This window comes from Microtus pennsylvanicus, chromosome 1 (assembly GCF_037038515.1).
Source record: "Microtus pennsylvanicus isolate mMicPen1 chromosome 1, mMicPen1.hap1, whole genome shotgun sequence".
Lineage (NCBI taxonomy): Eukaryota > Metazoa > Chordata > Mammalia > Rodentia > Cricetidae > Microtus > Microtus pennsylvanicus.
The window spans coordinates 176,263,305-176,281,698 of NC_134579.1; the positions used below are offsets into that span (position 1 = coordinate 176,263,305).

Sequence of the window (18,394 nt, forward strand, 5' to 3'; positions counted from 1 at the left end):
TGTATTACTTTCCCTAGGGACAAAAAAACAGAGCATATCAAAAATGATGATTCCCCATTGTATATTCCTGTAGAACAGTCTAATGTCAAACATTCCTCTTACACTGCAATCATGCTTTATGAATCCATCAAAATATATTGCTAAATGCCCCTAGAGGATGTGTTGGTGCTGACGGTCACAGAACTGAGGAGTTTTTCACTGAATTTCACTGGAATTTCTGAGAGCAGATGAACTAATAGATGACTTCCTGGTCTAGGATTACCTGGACAGTTACTCTGTGCTGTCTGGCATTTGGCATCTTCTTTTCCTGTTGAATGAGGGGAAACATTTTTACAGGGATGACTGGGCTTGTTCATGGACTACCTATGGACCAGGAAAGAGCAGTTTAAAGAACTGGCCAACCCAAAGGTCTGCTTCCAACCCTTTGCCCTTCTTCAGACAGTCACTTTAGGAAGTCCCTTACCATGACTACCAAAAGACCATGATTTTCAGAGAAACCAAGCCTTTTGATGCCACTGACAAATCTTTTGCAGTCATTGACACACAAGTGGGCACTTCAACCCATATCCTTGTGAAACCAAAGGAAAAATTGTGTAGCTTGAAGAACAAGATGGCTGTGGCCCAAATGGCTACTTTTCCTCCTTTCCTCCTTCATAAATAGGTCCCTGCCCTGCTGCAGCACTGATGTCTAGGCTCTGAGCACCACTGTAGTCTTCTCTGACACACAGTGCCATGGAGACTCTCTCACTTGTGGAGTGTTTTAATGCCAAATAAACAGACATAGAAGCCAACAGTACAGACACTGGGTCTTAAAGATATTCAGTTATGAAGTAAAATGCAATAAAACTGGCTTTTCCATAAAAAACACATTTATAAATACTGTATATTAAAGAATTTCAAGCACTTTACAAAGTAAGTATTTAAATCTAATGAAGAATTGACAATAAAAGTTTCAAAAGGTTTATTTGTGGCACTACATATAAGATCTTACATTCATTATCTTATCTAAGTAGATGTTTACTGAGAGCAGGTCAGTTATCACCTCAGAAAGCAGTACAATAACTGAAATGTCCTATGGCTCAACCACTACCAGGAGGGTTACCATAGGAAAGAGATAAAAACACAGTACTTGAGTATCCAGGCTGTAAATTATCATGATCATATCATTTAATTTCATTATCACAAATATTTTTCCAAGATATAAACATTACTCACAAGTAACTATTATGCAGATGATTTAGATGGCCATTTGTCTCCATTGTAGTTACAAAATAGAGCAATAATATATTTAAACTTTAAGAAAATTTTCAGATATTTAGCATATAGCAACAATAATAAAAATCAATATGGCAATGCCAGAAAACTAGAAAGCAGTCCTTGAGAGGGTAATAAAAAGAGGCTTTAACTGGGCAAGGTAGCTCAGCAGAGGCAAGGCAGGCAGATCTCTGTGAATTCAAGGACAGCCTTGTCTACAAAGTGAGTTCCAGGACAACCAGGGCAGTGAGAGAGAAACCTTGTCTCAAAGAAACAACAAACAAACAAACAAGAAAAAGGCTTTAAAGGTGAGGTGATATGAAATGGAAGGGGATACTAGGAGTGGAAAGGTTTAGCCACTACTGCTGTTTGCCCACCAAATGGTAAAACCCTATTGCTGAAGCCACCATGTGCTTTGTTTGCAGGACATAGAGAATCAACTTGGAACTCAGTCGTAAGCTTCCTACCTGCTGACCAGCTTCCATAGCTAGAAGGTAAACTGTCACCCATAGAATTCAGTTAGAGACCCTGTATGCTACACTAACATCCAGTGAGGCAAAATGTACCCACTGGTACAACAGTGGCAAGTCTGTTGGGGGTAATCCGATCATTTTTGATTGAATCTAAGGTCTAATCCACAGGATGGAATTTATGTCTGGTACTATAAACCCAGTCACAAACTTATGTATACCTGTTACTGAAGCACTCAAGTTTTTCCTTGTGGTTGGTGACTTAGTTCCACCCACTTCAGTTCATTTGACCTTTCCACTGCCTAACCCCCTGTTGAGAACACCCCACAATGCAGAAATGAAGCTATGTCCCAGCATACAAAGGATCCTTAAGGGTTCTATTCCATCTACGAATGTCATCCTTGTTTTGACTGGCTGCTTCTTACACAAATCAGCCCTCCAAACACTACGTAGCAGACTACAGCTAAAACCTAGGCAACCCAACAAAGAACACCTGCTCTTCACACACTGCCTCAGCCTATGTGCCAACTAATGGCTTGTAGCATACACTCTGAGAACTGTCTCAGGCTTTATATCCTCTGCCTCCTTTATGGGAAAAGAATCTACGTAACAGATGACCGTCTCCTCACAGAGCAATAACACTACTCTTTACATAGCGCTGGCTGCATTTTCTCCCCACAGCTAAAACTATCCTTCAGGAAAAGCCTCTGTTGTGCTTTGTTTTACACGCTGTTGGCAACAAGAAAATAACAGAAGGAACAAGGGGTCTGCAAGAGAATGACATCTGACAACAATATTTGACTTTACACACTTTGAGCCATTGGCAGAATGGATTACTTAAAGCACCTGCTAAGTATTTTGATGAACATATGTAAATAAAGCTAAACATATAGTCTTATTATCATTTGTAATCCTTGATCTAAATCTCTCAGAAATAAAATGAACAAAAAAATAAAATGAGCAAAAGGGACAAAAAATTGTGCCTTTCCTTGTAATTAAGAAGATAGCATTATACAAACAATAACCAAAATTAGCAGGATTCTTCCTTTCTAAATACTAACACAGATAAAAACAAGCATACACACAAGAAACAATAACACAGCAAACATCCCACTTTAAAGAAAAGCACTCCCTTTCCGCCATACCCACTGCTTTGTTTCTGTTCAGAAAGGGGCAGTCCTCCCAGGGGTGTGGACAAAGCATGGCATATCTATCAACCTAAGGTAGGATTAAGTTCCTCCCTACATATTATGGCTTGGTAAGTCAACCTAGTATGAGGAATAGTAGGTTCCCAAAAGCCTGCCAAAGCATTAGGTACAGGCCTCACTCCCACTGCTAGGAGTCCCACAAGTAGACCAAGCTACACAAATGTCACATATACGTAGGGTCCTAGGCTGGTTTCATATGAGCTCCTTAGCTGTCAGTCCAGTGTTTGTGAGCTCCTGTTAGTTGTCTCTGTGTCTGCTTCCATCAGTTACTGGGTGAAGGTTTTGTGATGACAACTGGGGTAGTCACCTATCTGATTACAGGTGATGGCCACTTCAGTCTATGTATTCACTACCGCTAGGAGTCTTAGCTGGGGTCATCCTTGTAGATCCCTAGGAGTTTCTCTTGCACAGGTTTCTATACCCCCATCAAGATATCTCTTTAATTACTTTCTCCCTCTGTCCCACCTTCAACCCCATCCCTCATGTTCCCATTCCCATCTGTCCACAATTTATCTGGATCTCTCTTATTTCCCCTTTCCCAGGGAAATATATGCTTCCTCTTTAGACCCTCCTTGTTCCCTAGCCTCTCTGGTTACCCAGCATGGTTATCCTTTACTTTACAGCTAGTAACAACTTATGGCAAGTACATACTATGTTTGTCTCTCTTATTCTGGGCTACCTCATTCAGGATTTTTTCTAGTTCCATCCATTTGCCTTCAAATTTCCTGATGTCATTGTAATTTTTAACAGCTGAGTAATACACTTCATTGTGTAATGTATCACGTTTTGTTTATCCATTCTTCCACTAAGGGACATCTAAGTTGTTTACAAGTTCTGGATATTACAAATAAAGCTGCCATAAACATAAGCAAGTGTTCTCATGTTATGATTTAGTAGCCTTTGGTGAGTATATGCCCAAGAGGTAATGCTGGGTCTTGAGGTAGATTGATTCCAGTGTTCTGAGAAACCACCATACTGATTTCCAAAGTAGCTGCAAAAGTTAGCACTCCCAGCAGCAGTGGAGTAGTGTTTGCTTTACAACGCAGGCTGTCATTGGCATTTTTCATCTTAGCCATTCTGACAGGTATAAGATGGAATCTTAGTCATTTTGATTTGTATTTCCCAGAGAGCCAAGGATCATGAACAATTCTTTAATTCTTCAATTCTCAGCCATTTGAGATTCTTCTGTTGAGAATTCTGTTTAAATCTCTACCCCATTTTTAATGGAATTATTTGGTATTTTGATGTCTACTTTCTTGAGTTTATATAATTTGGAGATCAGTCTTCTGCCAGATGTGGGGTTAGGGAGGATCTTTTCCCATTCTATAAGCTATCGTTTTGTCTTATTGACAGAGTCCTTTGCCTTATGGAAGCTTTTCAGTTTCAGGAGGTCCCACTTACTGTCAGTCTCAGTGTCTGTGCTACTGGGGTTACATGTAGGAAGTGATCTCCTGTGCCAATGGGTTCAAGGCTTCTTCCCACTTCTATCAGCTTCAGTGTAACTGGATATATGTTGAGGTCTTTGATCCACTTGGACTTGAGTTTTATGGATCTACTTGCATTTTTCTATATGCTGCCATCCAGTTATGCCAGCACCATTTGTTGAAGATGCTTTCCTTTTTCCATTGTATAACATTGGCTACTTTGTCAGAAATGAGGTATTCATAGGTGTGTGGATTTATGTCAGGGTCCTAGATTCAATCCCATTGATCCACATGTGTTTCTATGACAATACCAAACTGTTTTTATTACTATAGCTCTATAGCAGAACTTGAAGTCAGGGATGGTGATACCTCCAGAAGTTCCTTCATTGTATAGGGTTATTTTAGCTATCCTGGGATTTTTGTTTTTCCACATTAAGTTGAGTATTGTTCTTCTGAGGTCTGTGAAAAATTTTGTTGGGATTTTATTGGGATTGCATTGAGTCTGTAGATTACTTTTGGTAAAATTGTTATTTTTATTATGTTAAACCTACCAATTCAAGACCATGAGCAATCTTTCCATTTTCTGATCCCTTCCCCAATTTCTTTCTTCAAAGACTTAAAATTCTTGTTATATATATCTCATTACATATATATATATATATATATATATATATATATATATATATATATATCAATTGCTTAGTTAAAACTACACCCAAGATATTTTATATTGTTTGTGGCTATTGTAAAGAGTGTTGTTTCTCTGATTTAATTCTCAGACCATTTATCATTTGTGTATAGGAGGGCTACTGATTTTTTTTTGAGTACCCACATTACTGAAGGTATTTACCAGCTGTAGAAGTTCCTTTGTAGAATTTTTGGTGTCACTTATGTATACTATCATATCTGCAAATAGTGAAAGTTTGACTTCTTCCTTTCCAATTTGTATCCCCTTGATCTCCTTTCGTTGTCTTATTGCTCTAGCTAGAACCTCAAGTACTATATTCAATAGATATAGAATGGACAGCCTTGTCTTGTTCCTGATTTTTGTGAAATTGCTTTGAGTTTCTTTCAACATAATTCACAATAGTTCAGGATCTGGTCTTCAAAAAGTTAAAGAAACTCCAAAAGAAACAACATGCAATAATTTTCCATTAAATTGGAAGAAAAATAAGCATGTATTGAAGAACCCTTTATTTTTTCAAAGTTCTAAAGCAAGGGTTAAAGAACCTGAGGCGAGTAGAGCACTTAATTCCAGTTGTTTCTTCTTCACAGATCTATATTATGGCCTTAAAGAGATTTTGTTTTCATAATGTTTTTACTAAATTTTTGCATTATTTTACATACCACAGTTTTCCCTCCTTTCTCCTTCAGTTCCCTCTCTCCACCTCCTGTACCTCCCCCCCCCCATCCAGTCATCCTCCATTCAGAAAAGGGCAGGCCTCCCGTAGGAGTCAACAAAACATGGCATATCAAGTTGAGGCAGGATCAAGCTCCTTCCCCTACATCAAGGGCGAGGTATCACAGCATGGGGAATAGGCTCCCCAAAGCCAGCTCATGCGCCAGGGACAGGTCCTGATTCCACTCCTAGGGGTCCCGCAAACAACCAACTATCATCCACATGCAGAGGACCTAGGTCAGTTTCATGCAGGATTCCTAGCTGTCAGTCCAGAGTCTGTGAGCTCTGACTAGTTCAGGTCAGCTGTCACTGTGGGTTCTCCCATCATGATCTTGACCACCTGCCCCCCAGCTCATACAATCCCTCCTCCCTCTATTCAACTGGACTCCTGGAGTTCAGTCCAGTGCTTGGATGTGGAATTCTGCATCTGCTTCCATCAGTTACCGAGGGAGAACTCTCTGATAACAATTAGGGTAGTCATCAAACTGATTACAGAAGAGGCCAGTTCAGGTACCCTCTCCATTATTGCTAGGAGTCTTAGTTGGGGTAATCCATATGGATTCCTGGGAGGTTCCCTGGCACCAGGGTTCTCCCTAACCCCAAATGCCTCCCATCTAGATATCCCTTTCATTATTCTCCCCTTCCATCATGCCCCCAACCCGATTCCTCATTCCCATTCCATTATTCCTTCCCCTCTCACTCCCTGCCCCCAGTTTACCCAAGAGATCACATCTATTTCCTCTTCCCGGAGAAACCTCCATATCTGTCTTTGGGTCTTCCTTGTTACCTAGCCTCTCTGGATCTGTGGATTGTAGCCTGGTTATGCTTTACAGCTAATATCTACTTATGAGTGAGTATGTACCATGTTTGTCTTTCTGGGCCTAGGTTATCACTCAGGATTTTTTTTTATTTCCATCCTTTTGCCATTTTATATACATTTTTTTTTACTGTTGAGTATTAACCCATTATGTAAATGTATCCATTCTTCAGTTGAGGGGTATCTAGGTTTTTATACAGGTTCTAGATATTATAAATAATGCTGCTATGAATATAGTTGAGCAAATATCCTTGTGGTATGGTTTAGCATCCTTTGGGTATATGCCTAAGAATGATATACCTGGGTCTTGAGGTAGATTGGATCCCAATTTTCTGAGAAGCCACCATACTGATTTCCAAAGCGGCTGTACAAGTTTGTGATCCCACCAGCAGTGAAAGTGTTCCCCCTGCTCCACATCCTCTTCAGCAAAAGAGCTAGCATTAGCATTTAAACAATTTTTTAAAAGTGTCTTGTGGCCATTTGAGATTCTTCTGTTGAGAATTCTCTGTTTAGATCTGTACCCCATTTTTAATTTGGATTATCTGTTGTTTTGATGTCTAGTTTCTTGAGTTCTTTATATATTTTGGAGACCAGCCTTCTGTCAGATGTGGAGTTGGTAAGATCTTTTCCCATTCTGTAAATAAATCCCATTTATTGTTGATCTCAGTGTTTGTGCTACTGGTGTTCTATTCAGGAAGTTGTCTCCTGTGCCAATTCATTCAAGACTACTTCCCATTTTCTCTTCTATCAGTGTATAACTGGATTTATGTCTTTTGTCCACTTGGACTTGAGTTTTGTGCAGGGCAACAGATATGATCTATTTGCTTTCTTTTACATGCTAATACCCAGTTATGCCAGCACCATTGGTTGAAGATGCTTTCTTTTCTCCACTGAATAATTTTGGCTTCTTTGTCAAAAAATCAAATGTCCATAGGTGTGTGGAATAATGTCAGGGTCAATTCAGTTCCATTGATCTGTCTGTTTTGATGCCAACACCATGCTGTTTTTATTACTATAGCTCTGTACTAGAGCTCGAGATCAGGGACAATTATTCTTCCAGCAGTTCTTTTTTGTACAGGATTGTTTTAAAGAAAGAACATTTTACTTTGGTTCACAATTCAAAACCATAGGTCATTATAGCAAAAAAAAAAAAAAAACAAAAACAAACAAAAAACCAAAACCAAAACCAAAAAAACGGCAGCAGGAACTTGTAGTATCTGAACCATTGCATTCAAAGTCAGGAAGCAGAGAGCAATGATGAATGCTGGTACTCAGCTGTCTCCTGTTAATTCAGTCCCATCCCATCAAATAGTTCCAATCACAGTTAAGATAGGTCTTCCAATCTCAGCCTAATGTAGATAATACCTTACAGGTCTGCCCAGAATGTTTTCTCCTAAGTAACTCTAGATCTTGCTGAGGTGGCAATTAAAATGAACTTACACAAAACTCAAGGCAAGCAAGTAGAAAAAAGTCCCAAACCAGAAATCACTGAAGTTTAAACCAGAAAAACAATAGACAAAAATCAATATGGAGAAAAGCTTGTTATGGGGTAAAACTCAAAGGCATGAGGCCAAGAAAATAGAGAATCCTCTGTTAGAGCAACACTTAGGACAGCCAGTGTGCACTAGAGATGCTGGAGTGGATGGTCCTGACTGTCCTTTTCTGCTATAATTTGAGTTCTAGACTTCACCTTCAAATAACATGAGATCAAAGTCCAAGTGAAGTAAATAACTACCCATTAAAATGCAAGAACAGACTTTACTAACAACCCAAAGTTAAGCTGGCCTTTCAGAGCTGCCAATAATCTAGGAGAGCCAGGATGTTTTCTATTAGATGATAGTTCAGTTTCTCCAATTGAAAACACCCCCTCCTCTATATCCTATCAATAATATATTTTCCTCAAGAAGTTGGAAAACAGTAAGAATTTATGTTAAATAAAATTATAACTAGTCATGATACCCGATAGCAAAATGTAGTTTTACAAACTTAGTTACTGTTAGGTAGAAAAATATTTATCAAAATTTACATATTGATAAAATAGAGAAAAACTGCTGTTTCTCTGAGAATTTCAATAGCATAGTTTGCTTCTGTTAATTATAGATAATTTAAGTAATCAAGAGTATAAGAAACTTATAAATATGTAAAGTGTTTCTCATAAGTAATAAAACTTAACTGAAGAGGAACATGAAATATAAAGGTAATCATAAGGGCTTGTAAATGTGTCAGCTAGCATGAGAAAGGAACACCAAAGTGATGCTTCTGAATTTAAAAAAGAGAATCAAAGGGTTTTTTTTAACAAGCAAATACTATTATGAACACATTGTATAGCTGTCAAATTTAGGGAAAGAAAATAATTCATTTAGATGATTTACCCAAAAATGCAAAAAAAAATCCATTATTCTTTGCTAACTAGTTCAATAGACAAAGAAAAATCGTAAGTTCTCTGTATATAGGCCCTAACTAGACTCAAATATGTTAGTCTATATGTTTATAGACTCAGGAGAAACACACACACATACCTCCTCATTGGAAATGGCAAATTCCACTCTCCTAATTGAGTAAGAATAGCTTATATCTACAACAATAACAAGCATGCTACCGAGATGAAACCCAGATGCTAGGAAAAGTTGCCAAAATATGTCACTTAGTGGCCAAACATGATCTACTAAAAGTTTCCTCTAGTGCGTCTGAAAATAGCTGGTGCTCTCTGGCTGGACAAACAGTGACCCTAGATACTGCAGTGCCGCTGCACTAGCTACAGGGCCACCTCTGCAGTTCTTCAGGGTGTTATCGCTCTCCTTCATGGACCTTTCTCCCGGAGCTCAGGCATCACTCACAACACGTCAAATAGCACAGCAAATCTCCCTCTGTTTCCAAGAATAGTCTATCTAAAGTAGGACTTTATAAAAGCATTTTGGTAAAAGAATGATACCTCAGCCAAAAGAATCTCAGAAAGCTCAACAAATAAAATGAAAATTAGCTACAAATAGCATAGAATTTAACAGATTTTTATTTACTGAAAGAAAAAATACTTAAAAAGAATTATGAATTTGGTAGAAACTATGCCTGTGCAATACAATGCCACATCTTTCAACGAAACCAAGGAAAAACACATTTTCAATAGTGTCATTTGGTCATCTTTTCCAATCAAGTGACCCCAAGCCCTCAAATCTCTGAATTACATAAGGAACTATGTTTGTGCTATGGAACTGTTCTTTTAAGACTTTCTTTTTTGAACGGTAGTAAGATAAATGATCTGGTTGGTTCTCTGGAACGGGGTGTCATAGTCCAGACTGGCCTGGAACTTACTATATATAGCCAAGGATGACCTCGAACTCCTGATCTTCCTGCCATTACCTCCCAAGTGCGAAAATTACTGGTGTACAAAACCACAGTTGACTCTGGAACTGTTATTTCTTCTATTTACTTTTACTAACACCATAATGTTCTCCTGTCATCCAAATACACTTTACTGAAATAAAAATTCAAATGTATTGAATTATATAAAAAGTAAAAGAAAAGAATAAAGAGAATATGCATATATACACACTTTTACCTTAAAAGTATGTGTACATAAAAATAAAACCTTAGAAGTTTTTATACCTATCACTCCATAAAACTAAATTACCATTAACTTTCATTTAAAGGAAGAAACATTGTTTCCTCTTAAAACTCAGTCTAGGCTACATCTGTGTTAGCTTATATTTTATTTTTAAAATGCCAACCAAGAAAAGTCTGATACATGAAACATGGTATCACTACAGTTATAAAATGATTGTATGGTGTGTCAACAGGTGAGGAGTAAGTGCTAAGGAGACATAGTGGTGCATGCCTACAATCCTAAAGCTAGGGAGATGGAGACAGGAGGTTCCCTAGAGCTTGCTGGCCAGTCAGTTTGCCTGAATCTCTGAGCTCCAGATTCAGTAAAAGACACTGTCTAAAAAATTAAAGGAAGTGATCGAGAGAGGAACTTCATGTCAGGTCCTGGCCTCCACATGCACAGCCACACATATGCACCTGCACACACACAATGCATACACAAACTCAAATTGAAAAATCACTTCCCTTAAAAAACTAATAAAGATTTACACTTCAAATAAAGTTAACCATGAATTCTCCATGAAACCTTTACTGTTCTTGCATTCAACATTTATTAACAGAGGAATTCAATTAATTTATTTTTATTAGTAAATAAGACATCTACTACTTAGTCAAATTGGACAAAATCACTAAAAGTATATTTATAATTCACAATAAAGTTAACTATAAGTGGAACTAGGTGCAAGATGTGGCTCCACACACCTGTGAACCTAGCACCTGAGAGGCGGAGGCAGGAGGGTCTAGGGCAGAGCAAGTGACCTTCCACCACACAGCGAGTTTGAGGCTGGCCTAGGATACAAGACATACCCATGCTACCCCCTCACTCAAAAGGGTGAGAGTATAGAAGTTACTGAAATAAGGCATTTAATATAATATGGGCCTATTTTTACATGGTGTTTAACATTATGAGTACCAATGTACCAGACAATACAGACAGTTTCTACTAAATCTGAGCTGTAACAGAAATAGCCACATATTTTCTATTAAAACTCAGATTGCCAGTGTGTTTTCACCATATTTTACTATTAAGAGATGAAAGAAAAACTAAAATAATGAAAGTGTTCTAGGACAAAAACAATGCCTGCATTAAAGCACAGCAGAGAATGTATTAAACACAACTATTAATGATGGTTATCTTAAAAGGGGAGAGAGCTCTTTTGTGCTACATCATTTATCTAGCTTTCCTCACTGTTCATATGTTGGTTTTTCTATTATCATACTTAGAGATATGTAATGTTTTCTTCTGTATCTTGAAAGTGACACTGAACCATTTTTCCAGATGACTGCTGCCACCCCTGGGTTCTGTTCCCCAAGTCCCATACCACCACCCAACCCTCCTACCCCATCATCCTCCCTGTGGCCAGCCCTTCTCCAGAAATCCATCAGACTCCATAGGCCTAGACATAGTCCACACCAGTTGACAGAACATCCCCAGCAGCTCTACCGGAGGCCAGGCTAGTCCTAGGCAACCCAGATGAAGGCTCTGGCTTTACTGGAGACCAGATCAGATCTAGAGACCCAAGAAGACTTTGCCTTTACCAGAGGTCAGACCGGATCAAGGGACCCAAGGCCCCAAAACCCCAGTGGAGACACCCTACTGGACATGAAGATTCACTAGTCAACAGAACCCTTGGCCACTTAGGCCAGAAGACTAGAGAAGAAACAGAAGACACGGAACAGAATACCCACCCAACAAAGAGAAACACAGGAATCAACACCTAGACCAATAATCAACCCAAATCCAGATGCCTAAATACCAGTTTAAGAACACAATCAGTGATAGGAAGAGGGTAGAAAGGGAAGAGAGAGGAAGGGAAGGGAGTGTAGAAAAATATATAGCTCAATAAAAACAATTTTTAAAAGCCAAAAAAAGAAAAAAAAACACAATCAGTAACAGAAACCAGCTATCCCAGGACAGCAAGACCTAAACATTGCAATGTAGGTGAGGCACTTAAAAATAACTGTATGAAGATGATAGAGTTCCTTGAAGAGGAAATAAAAAATAACTTAAAGAAATGGAAGAAAAGACAACCAAAGAAATTGGAGTAAATCAATAAGTCTCTTAAAGAATGTCAAGAAAACTGGGGGGGGGGGGGGGGGGCAGGGTAAACTGTTCAAGGCCTGAAAATGGAAATAGAAGCAAAAAAGAAAACACAAACTGAGGGAACTCTGGAGATGGAAATCCTGGGTAAGTGAACAAGTACTATAGATAAAAGCATCACCAACAGAATACAAGAGATGGAAAACAGAATATCAGGTGTTGAAGATACTATAGATGAAATAAATTTATCAATCACAGAAAATGTTAAATCTATAAAATTCCTAACATAAAGAATCCAGGATATCTGGGACACTACAAAAAGACCAAACCTAAGAATAATACAAATAGAAAAAAGAGAAGAATCACAGCTCCTTTTTTAAAAAAATTTATTTATTTATTAAGGATTTCTGCCTCCTCCCCGCCACCACCTCCCATTTCCCTCCCCCTCCCCCATCAAGTCCCTCTCCCTCATCAGCTCGAAGAGCAATCAGGGTTCCCTGACCTGTGGGAAGTCCAAGGACCGCCCACCTCCATCCAGGTTTAGTAAGGTGTGCATCCAAACTGCCTAGGCTCCCCCAAAGCCAGTACGAGCAGTAGGATCAGAAACCCATTGCCATTGATCTTGAGTTCTCAGTAGTCCTCATTGTCCGCTATGTTCAGCAAGTCCGGTTTTATCCCATGCTTTTTCAGACCCAGGCCAGCTGGCCTTGGATGAATTCCTGATAGAGAATCACAGCTCCTTAAAGGCACAGAAAATATATTCAACAAAACCATAGGAGAAAAATTTCCCAAACTAAAGAAAACTATACCCATAAAGGCACAAGAAACTTACAGAACAGCAATACACTGGGCCAGAAAAAAAACAACAACAACAACAACCTCACCACATAATAATCAAAATACTAAACCTACAGAATAAACAAAGAATATTAAGAGCTGCAAAAGAAAAAGGTCAAGTAACATATAGAAGTAGACCTCTCAGAATTACACCTGATTTTTCAATAGAGAATCTAAAAAGCCAGAAGGGCCTGGACAGATTTACTGTAGATTCTAAAAGATCATGGACACCAGCCCAGACTGCTATACCCAACCACACTGTCAATCACCATGAATAGAGAAAACAAGATATTTCATGACAAAGTTAAATCACTCAATATCCATCCATATCCAGACCTACAAAAGATACTAGAAGGAAAACTCCAACCCCCCCCCCAAAAATCACAGCCAAATTCCAAAGAAGAGAAACAGATACAGACTCACAGACACACACACACAATACCAACACCACCAGCACCACCAACAACAACAAAATAACAGGAATTAATAATCACAAGTCATTAATATCTCTGAGTATCAATGAACTCAATTCACCAATTAAAAAGCACAGACTAACAGAATGGATAGAAAACAGGATTCATCCTTCTACTGTATACAAGAAATATACCTCAATCTCAATTACCTCAGAGTAAAGGGTTGGGAAGATTTTCCAATCAATAGGATCTAAGAAGCAAGCTGGTATATCTATCCTAGTATCTAACAAAACAGACTTCAAACCAAAATTTAAAATAGATTGAGAAGGATATTTCAAAGAAAAAATCCACCACGATGACTGGTGTGGCAAATCCTTCTGTTTATGTGTTGCTTTTATTGGTTCATGAATAAAGAAGCTGCTTTCGACCAATGGCTTAACAGAATATAGCCAGGCAGGAAGAGATATATACACAGAGAGAGTAGGCAGAGTCAAGGGAGATGCCATGTAGCCGCCAGAGCAGACAGACACTGGAACTTTTCCCGGTAAACCACAGCCACGTGGCGATACACAGATTAACAGAAATGGGTTAACCAAAGATATAAGAGCTAGCTAATAAGAAGCTAGAGCTCATAGGCCAAGCAGTCATTTAAATAATATCGTTTCTGTGTCTCAATTCTACTTAGTACTAGTGAAAGCATGGTTATTAGGGGGAGAATCTACAACCACCAATTTACTAAACCCAATTTATTATTCCAAACAACAATCTATAAACATTTGTCCCTACAGACAAGTTTACTTCATCAATGAATCTTCCCTTTGCAACAGATGGTAACCACTACAGAAAACCACAACCAATCAACATGCAGAGTTGTGGAACCTGTCCTAACAGACATATCTACAAAACACTCCCGCATCTGAGGCTCAGGGAACAAGAGGGCAAAAAGGTGTGAAAACAGAGGATCAGGAAGTTTGCTGTGAGACTGTGTCTCCTGGTAACATAGAAACTATAGTTACGATGTCTCACTAACATCACTGCTCAAACATAATCTTAACTAGGATGACATCAACAAGCATGCCAAACTGGCCTGGGAAAAGCCCATGAGGCCTGAACCCTACACAAAGAACTCTGGGCAACTGAGGAAAATAAAACTAATAAACCAAAATTCTGAGTAAGCATTTCTCTGAGTGAGGAGGTTGGGGAAACAAAGAAAGATGGAAAAGCCACATATAAGTTACTGTTAACACTGCTTTGGGGTTTTGTGGGAGAACACCAATCTGTTTACTTATAAGCTTTTGAGACAGTTTCCTTTTAAAGGCCAAGTTGGCCTCAAACTCAAGATTCTCCTCCCTGGGCCTTTTAAGTGCTGGAATTACAGACAGGCAAAAGCCATGCTTTTGTTCTAGGGTATTTTACAGGCATGCCTTTTGAAATTCACAAAAGTAAAATTTACATTCAAATAAAGCTAAATTTAAAAACTAAATAAAATATGTATGTGCAAGTCAATGTTGAGAGTTTATAAAGTACCAAGACATGTTGCAAATCCTTTGAAGAAACAAAATAAAATCTTAATTTAAAAATAAAATACAAATCAGGAAACACAGTCTTACTTAGTATAGTCTTTTTTCACTTCTACCCTCCAGACATACTTTCCTTTTAAAATAATGACAAAATATATTTTCTTGATTACTCTACTATCCTATGTATGTTAAAACATTTATGTACTTTCTCCCTGAAAGAACATTAAAGAGGATTTAAGAATTGTTCCTAATGGTTCTACAGGGTAATTCAAAATCACCTGATAATTTTCCAATGCTTACTATATTACTGTGTTCAACTCTTCATTATGTATTTAAGAATCAGCACAGGTCTGTAGTCCACAGAAAACTGACCTATAATGAATAAGTGGCAGCTGGGTACAGCTCCATACACCTGCAATACCAGAACTTGGGAGGCTGAGGGAAGAGAATTTTGAGTTTGAAGCTAGCCTGGGATATATAAAAAGGCTTATCCCCAAAATAAGTAAAGAAAAAAAAAATAAACAGCAAATAAAATGAGTTACTGAATAGGCTCTCAAAGAGCTTGTCATCTGTCTAGCAGATTAACATAGAGCAGATAGAAATGAACAGGGGAATGTAAAATGGCTTAGCAAAGGGCAGGGAAAGCTTCACAGAAAGATAACTACGGAAGCACTCTGACGGGACATTCTTGTGAAAAGTACCCTGGCTTAGAATAGCACAGTAACCTGTCCACAGGGTCACAGGAAGCTGCCCAGAGTCAAAGCACAAGACAGAGGAATGTGATAACAGACAAGACAAAGCAGATAGAGCTTCAAAGACCAAGCTGAAGTATTTGTTTTCAGCATGCTGAACAACTCAAAAGGGCTGTCCCAAGCACAGAAACTTCCCATCACAGGAATTCTGTATTTCATGTTCCAGGGACCTTTCTGATAAAGTGCTGAATCCTAATGCTCTGTTCTCAGCGTGTTTTTATATGGATAAAATAAACTATGTACAATTCTAAATATCTCTGTGGATAGTCCACACCTCAGCAGTACAACATAACATATAGTTGGTGGAGAATGACTTTTGATAGGGTTTGGAGTACACTGCCCCAAAACATGGCACCTTGGCACATAAGAAAAAGCACCCACAGAAAAGCCACTTTTTCACCTTCCTCTTGCCTCAACCCTGAAGCAAATCGTGCAGTCTCAGAAAATCACCCTGAGTCTTCCCATCCTTACCTCACTAAAACAGATCATATGCTCCTCACTGGAGAGGTGGCTCTCCTACGCCCAAAGGAAAGGGACCACTATTACACTCGCTCAGATGCCATGGAATATTACATTTATCACTACTTTAATATTACTATAAATAATCTGCCTAGAGAAATTACATAGTGTGTCTGGCATGACAGTGCATACCTGCAGGATCAAGAGGCCCAGAGAAGGATCTAAACAGTCAAGCCTTGCTAAATTCTCTTTACTTTATTACTAAATCACACCCGTTATCTTCCCATTTACTGCCTACTTTTCCATTGAACCTAACATAAAAAAGCAAGCTTACCTGTTTCTTTGGGCTATTTTCCTATAACGATTCCATGACATGCAATACTTAAAAGTATGTGCTTTTCTCTTGTTACCCTGCCTTTTGTGTTAACAGCCTCACTCATGAACCTAGTGATGAGGGAGGTAAAGAAGCCTGTTTGTTCTCTTCCAAAGAAAGTTATATTTCCAAAGAACAGTTCAGAAAGTGGAAAGGGGGTAACTTTATAGGGAAGAGACTGAAAAGCACTACACTTCTGCTAGGTGATCAAGGTTAACAACAGTGATCATTATGTCAGCTTCAAAGACCCTTGGTAAAGAATATAATGAAATGGATCTTGCCCCTTTGAGCTTAATACCAGAAAGGTATTAATTAACCAACCTAAGCATGAGAGAAACACCAGACAATCAAGATTCAGGGAGATGCTATAAAATATCCATTATTCTTCAGAACTACCAGGATCATTTAAAAAGCAAATTTGAGGAAATTGTTAAAACCAAGTGAGCAGAAAAGAGATGTGATTATTAAATGTAGTTTTAAAGAGAGAGACATTGAGAAAAATTAAGTAATAACATTACTAAAAATACATGGAAGCATCTGCACAATTGTTGAGAGTAATCACAGATACTAATGGAGAATGCTAATGTGGAAAACTGGATGTAAAGTGTATAGAAACACTGTACTATCTCTGTCATAACTCTAGAAACTGAAAACTGTTCATTTAAAAGGTAGAACAGATGGGAATGGGATTAGAAAAGTTACAATCAAATTATTGTTAAAGACAATTTTGTGAGACAGTAATATAGGTTCTTTTCAGTGCATTACATTTCTTAATTATTTTTTGGACTTTTTTGACAGGGTTTGCCATGGCCCGGGCTAGTCTCCAGCACTACATAGTTGATGATGACCTTGAAACTCCCTACCATCCTGCTTCTACCTCCCAAGCTCCAGGGTGCAGGTACATATGTACCTCCAAGCCTGGTACGTTAAGTAATATCTATAGGCATATCTAATCATGGCAATTTCAAAACAGTGATAAATGCAATATTTCAAAATAATCTCAAATTACCATAATAGGTTTCCCTTCCTACCTTTAAGGCTTAGTTCCACATCCTAATTTGAATACCAAAATCTGCAAATGCTCAGGTCCTTATAAAACAGCACATATTAACACACACATTCCCATGTATACTGTAAATCATCTCTAAGTGGCTTATGTTAAATGTAGTAGGAATTGTATGTAAGTACTTATCAAACTATTATTTATGGAATAATGAAAGAGCGAGTCTATGTACACTCAGAATGCAAGTTTGAATTACTTTCTATTTGCTATTGGCTGGATCCATGGATATAGAATCCACGACCCTGAAACTCAACCTTAAAGAAAGTATCTAACATTTCTACAGCAAGAGCCAAATGCACTGCCAGCATTTCAGTAGTTTTTTGGTCTACAGTCCAAAATATACAAACAGGGCTTTCCTCTCTTTGCTCTTCCTACTCTCAAGAGTTTTGTTCTTTACATTTTCTTAATGTCTGCCTTCTGAAAAAAATGAATAAGCAAACTTCATTTAGAGTTTAGTAAAAACAACTGTTTTCTATAACATGTTCAAGGACTTGAGCTCTTCATGGCCATATATTATTCTCTGAAGGCAAAAAGAACCTGAGTACTAACATGAAACGGATACTTGTCACAGAATCGCTGATAATCACTGTGTACACTTCTTGTTGCTAAACCCTTAGCCACAATACCATTCCACACATTTCTGAAAGTCATGTGCCCAAAACTGGATTCCAATGATACTGGGATTCCAAAGGAAGACTCACAAACACTTCTAAGAGTTTTTCCGGACTCAGGTCCAGAATTTTTGAGCAACACTCAATAACTGA

At 38.3% G+C, this 18,394-nt stretch overlaps 1 protein-coding gene across 2 annotated transcripts in view; it reads right to left on the bottom strand.

Annotated features, from left to right (window-relative positions):
- The window catches only part of Cep85l (centrosomal protein 85L), a 116,379-nt gene that overhangs the window by 46,957 nt on the left and 51,028 nt on the right, over positions 1-18,394 (bottom strand). The gene's annotated exons all lie outside the window — the stretch shown is intronic.